Source organism: Lissotriton helveticus, chromosome 6 (assembly GCF_964261635.1).
Source record: "Lissotriton helveticus chromosome 6, aLisHel1.1, whole genome shotgun sequence".
Classification (NCBI taxonomy): domain Eukaryota; kingdom Metazoa; phylum Chordata; class Amphibia; order Caudata; family Salamandridae; genus Lissotriton; species Lissotriton helveticus.
Window position 1 is genome coordinate 574919069 of NC_136067.1, and position 6000 is coordinate 574925068.

Genomic DNA, 6000 nt, shown 5'->3' on the forward strand with positions numbered 1-6000 from the left:
AAACAGGGGCTGTGTCGATTCCTACAGCCACAGACAGGTGAAGCGCTTATTCCTGGAGCTGCACAGCAGGGCTTGCGTCGGAGTCAGGATGGTGGACTCAGACTTCAGAGACACGGTGCGCTGAACTCCGGCTGCAGCAGTTTCTATTGCCTTGGGCAGGCACTTCATCAATTTCTTCAGCCGCACAACAGTGGTGAATGGACATTTCTACCGCGCTGTGGTGCAACATCAGAAAAACAGGCACTGATAGGGCAATGCATGGAGTTTCACCAGTAGAAGCAGCAAATCAACCTCCAAGGGCCAAGAACTGGAATTGGCACTACAAAGCAGGTCAGAACTCCCAGAAGTGTAATTTAGGAATGTTGCAGATGAAGTGTTTGATGGCCCTGAGACTTCTTAGCAGGAGGCAAGCACACACAAGCCCTTGGGGAAATTTCACAAGCAGGATACACAGCAAAGTCCAGTCCTTTTCCTCTCCAGAGAAGAAGCAGCAACTGCAAGCCAACCCAGCAAAGCAAAACACGACAAAGGGGCAGTACTCCTCCTTATAGCTATTCTCTGTGGCAGAGGTTCCTCTTGATACATAAGTGTTCTAAAAGTCTGGGGTTTTAGGTCCAATACTATACCCCTTTGGCTTTTGAAGAAGGCATACTTAAAAAGAAACACTGTGTACTGCCTTGCCCAGCACTAGCTCCAGACACACTCCAGGGGAGTGGAGACATCATTGTGAGGGGTCAGGCACAACCCTATTCAGGTGTCACAGACAATTCCTCCCTGCACTCTAGCTCAGGAAAACTCATCAGCCTGGTGATGGGTCTTCAGGATATACAGGACACACCTTAGCTCCCTTTGTGTGACTGTCTAGAGTGAATGCATGAACAACTCCTGTCAGTCTAAACCAGACGTTGATTCCACAGACAGGCTAGAGACACAGAATAGTAAAGAAAGAAAAATCCCACTTTCTAAAAGTTATATCAACCGTTTCAGTGTCTGGGTGCTTGTAACGGAGTGAGGCGGAGTAAAACCGAGGAGTGGTGGACTCCCGGAACTGACCCTGTTATGCCTCCTTCCTTACAGAGGGACCCCTGGGATACAGGACTGGACGAACTGGGTGAGGAGGAACAAGGCGCCTTTAAGTGGGCGTTCTCGGAGAAGGAGGAGACCACTCCTCCTGTATACGTCAGCGGTGTCGGACTGGATAAACCCCTGGAAGCAATGCACGAGGCGTGTGACATCACCCCGGAGGAGGAGAAGGCGAGGAGCGGCGTCGGAGAGCGGTTTGGACGGATTGAAGAAGGCGATAGTGAAGGACAACAAAGGAACCCCGAAGAACATCCCGGAGGAGGAGACGAGACCCACGGAGTGCCAGGAGGCCAACGACCCCGTGAGCCGCCGTGCCACTCTCCCGGGGGAGGAGCGTGGCTGTCCCAGGTACGGCAGCGTATGGCGGTGTGGGCGGGAATCAAGCGTGTGTAATTAGTGTATATAGACCCGTGTTAGTGTATTCCTCGTCTTTCCCTTCCTTCTGTTTCCTTTACCCCGCGTTTAACCCTCACCTTCTGTACGTCACCGACGGTGGTTTAGCTGCACGTTATACACTGGTGAACTCCCCCCAGCCTCACTTCACACGGTCCCAAGGTGCACCCCCCAGAAGACAGTAGAACTAACGGTTCCCTCTCTGTTGGTCTTCCTTTGCATGGGATCCGGAGCGGCGAGATACCTCCATGATCAGACCTTGAGGACAAGCCCGGGGACCCGAAGACCTAGAAGTGAACAACCGTGTTGCCAAAACGGATCCCAGTCAGTTTGCCAGGGAAAGACTTACATTTAGAACCAGGAGAACTTTGATGCTCAATACAAAACGTGTGATCCCAATAAAACCCTCTTTACCTCCAAGACCTGGTGTCCATCTAGTCCCTGACTCGCAACCTGGTATAACTGTTAAACCTGACCCAGAACCAGCAACCAGTACTCCTGTTAACCCTGATCCACAAGCCCAGTCTACAGTGGTGTCAGAAGTGGGATCTACCCCCTCAGAACCCGAAACAAAGATGGAACAAGTCATACAAACATTAATAGAGGGGCAACAGAAGCTGGAATGGGCCGTCAGCCAACAAATCAGTACCGCGGACGCGGATCGAGCCTTGTTCGGCAGCACAATGACACAACAAATGGATAACTTGCAGAAAGTGGTTCAGACTCCAGGGACCGCAGTCTCGGTGGATCGAAGACCGGCTGGTCCTCATCCATCCGGAGTAGCATTACAGAAGTACGTCACAGGACAAGACCCGGATGCCTTCCTGGTCAATTTCGAGAGGGCAGCCCGTGCGTGTGGGTGGCCGGAGGAAAAGTGGCCCTTCTTTCTCGCACTCTTGTTGACGGGGGAAGCACAGACAGCATACCAGGTTGCAAACCATGCGGGTACCTCCTCGTATACTGCAATCAAGGAGGTGATACTGGATCACCTCGGGATGGACGCCGAAGCATATCGTATCAGGTTTCGGAAAGAGAAAGGGGTCATGGGGGAAAACCCCAAAACTCTGTATCTATGCCTGAAAATGGCAGCGGAAAAATGGTTGCGACCCGATGACCGGAGCAAAGAAGACGTCATGACAAGCATAGTACTCGAGCAGTTCATGGAAGCCCTGCCCTATGGGACACAAAGATGGTTAAGACAGCATCCAGGACTGACTGCAGCTCAGGCCATTGAGATGGCGGCCAACTATACTAGAGCTGCACCTAGATCTTTTCCGTGGGAGACTGAAAAACCCACAAAGACCCCGTTACCACCCACTAAGACAGAGAAAAAAAAGACCATCTACGAGCCCCTAAAGCCACGGCCATTTCGCCCGGATGTCACTCCAATGAGGGGTCCCCAGTGCTTTGAATGCGGGGAGTGGGGCCATATAGCACGGTTGTGCCCCAGAAAAAAACCTGTTGAGGAACCCATGGAAGTTGGGTATATACCCAAAGCTGTGATGTACACCGCCGAAATGGGACCTTCATATTATGTAAGGGTACTGGTGAACCACGCCCCTGTAAAGGCACTCCTGGATTCAGGGTGCAGACAATCAGTCATACGGGAAAAACTGCTGGTTCCTTCCCAAGTAGGGCGGGAGGGAGAAGTACACATCCGGTGTGTCCACGGGGACGTAAAGACATATCCCATCGCACGCATCACTATAAACCCAATAGGAGGGGAACCTTGCTCAGTGAGAGTAGGGGTGGTAGCGTCACTGCCCGAGGAACTGATACTAGGGGTGGATAATCCACATTTCCTGGCCTTATTTAAAAGGGAGTTAGCCTGTCGTCCGGTGGAGGCCTTCTTGTCCGCCGAACCCTGGGTCATAGACAAGGGGTTCAAATTTGCACAAGCCAATGACCCTACCCTCTTGAATGCGTGGGAGGCAGCTCACGTTGCGCAAACAACAGCCACTGCTCAAAGGTACCCCCGGTTTAGTATCGAAAACGATCTACTCTATCGAGAAGGAAAAGAGGGAGACCATGGGCAACTGGTGGTGCCAAAAGAATTCCGCGAACAGATATTGTTCTATGCCCACACTCATCTAACCGCAGGACATAGTGGGGCCGAAAAGACCACCCAAAATGTACTGCGTCTGTTTTATTGGCCCGGAATATATAAGGAGACCGAGGCCTACTGCCAGCATTGCGAGGTGTGTCAGAGGAAAAACCTGACTAAACCCCCAGCAGTACCACTACAACCCCTGCCCGTCATAGGTAATCCCTGGGAACGCGTGGGGATGGACCTCATAGGACCCTTACCTCGCACCACTAGGGGTCACACATACGCCCTAGTAGTGGTGGACTATTCCACCCGATTCCCCGAGGCTTTTCCACTGAACACCCCGACCACCAAGAATGTAGCAGAGAAGCTGGTGGAACTGTTTTCGAGAGTAGGATTCCCCCGTGAAATTCTAACTGATCAGGGGACACCCTTTGTGTCACGAATGATGAAGGAGGTTTGCAAGACCTTGGATCTCCAACACATCCGCACTTCCGCTTACCACCCCCAAACGGATGGTTTAGTGGAAAGATACAACAGGACTCTAAAAACCACGCTGAAGAAGCTGTTGAGTTCCGAAAATAAGGATTGGGACAAAATGCTCCCATTAGCTTTGTATGTAGTAAGATCCCAGGTCCAGAGTAGCCTAGGATACTCCCCATTTGAACTATTGTATGGCCGGCAACCGAGGTCCCTACAAGAAATAACCAGAGAAGCCTGGGAAAGAGAAGAGGCTCAGGAACAACGTTCCCTACTTGATTACACCCAGCAGTTAAGGTCCAGATTAGGCAAGTTGAGAGATTTGGCTTATTCCAACCTAAAGTCGGCCCAGAGTCACCAAAAGCAATGCTACGATAAGGGAAAAAGGTGGAGGTCTCTGAACAAAGGGGACTGGGCTCTAGTGTTGCTCCCTTCATCTACACAAAAATTCAGGAGTGAATGGAAGGGACCATACCGAGTCCTAGAGAAATTCGGCAGTACAACCTATAAGATACAAATGTCGCCCAAACGCTATCAAACCTACCACATAAATCTCCTAAAGAAGTGGTTAGGACCAGTCCCACAACCGTCTAATCTAGTGCTACCTGAAGATAGACCTGAGTCAACCTTAGACTGCCTACCCATCAATCCAGAACTTACCCATGCAGAGAAACAGGCATTACTTGAAGGACTCCGCCCTTTTTCTCACTTGTTCTCAGACACTCCTGGGTGCACCCACCTGGCAGAACATGAGATACACACGGCCAAAGGGAGTATAGTGAAACAAAGAGCATATCGCATCCCCGCAGCAAAAAGGGCAGACGTCAGAAAGGAAGTCGCTAGCATGTTAGAACTGGGTGTCATTAGACCGTCAAAGAGCAGCTGGTCATCCCCCATAGTCATGGTGCCCAAGCCTGATGGGTCCACCCGTTTTTGCATGGACTTCAGGGCTTTAAACGCAGTGTCCACCTTTGATGCGTTCCCCATACCCCGGGTAGACGAACTCATAGAACGAATAGGAGACGCCAAATTCATAACAACTCTGGATCTGACAAAAGGTTATTGGCAGGTACCCCTAAGGGAGGAGGACCGTCACAAAACAGCCTTTGCCACCGAGGACGGACTGTATGAATTCAACGTCCTCCCTTTCGGACTCCACGGGGCACCTGCCACGTTCCAGAGGCTAATGAATAAAGTGTTGGCTCCACATACCAGTTACAGTTCTGTGTATCTTGATGACATTGTCATCTTCAGTCATTCATGGAAAGATCACTTAGAACACCTGGCTGAAGTAATGACCTCTCTGGGAGAGGCCCGTCTACATATCAACGCCAAGAAATCCCGAGCTGCCTTCCCAAAGGTGAAATACCTCGGCTTCATGCTAGGGGATGGGGTGATAGCACCCCAAGAGAAAAAAATAAAAGCCATCACAGAGACTCCTTTTCCCTCCACAAAAAGGGAACTACGAGCATTTCTGGGCCTTATGGGCTACTATCGACGGTTCATACAGAACTTCGCAGACATAGCCACCCCCCTGACTAATTTGCTGCAGAAGAACGTCAGAAACGCCCTTCCTCAACCCCCCTCACAAGAAGCCAGGGATGCCTTCCTTCACTTGAAGAGAGCCATCACCACCAGTCCTGTGCTTATACCACCCGATTTCGGTCGCCCCTTTTCCCTAGCCACTGATGCTTCAGAGACGGGTATCGGGGCGGTTCTGTCACAGTTAGGGGAGGACAAGACTGAACATCCTATACTATACATTAGCCGTAAACTCCACCCAAGGGAACGGAAGTATCCCACTGTTGAAAAGGAGTGTTTGGCCATACGGTGGGCTATTGATAAACTACGTTATTACCTAGAGGGGAGGGCGTTCACGCTGTACTCCGATCATGCCCCACTGCAGTGGATGCAAAGGAACAGGACTCAGAATGCTTGGATACTACGGTGGTTCCTCTTTCTTCAGCCCTTTGCATTTACGGTGGTTCATAGGAAGG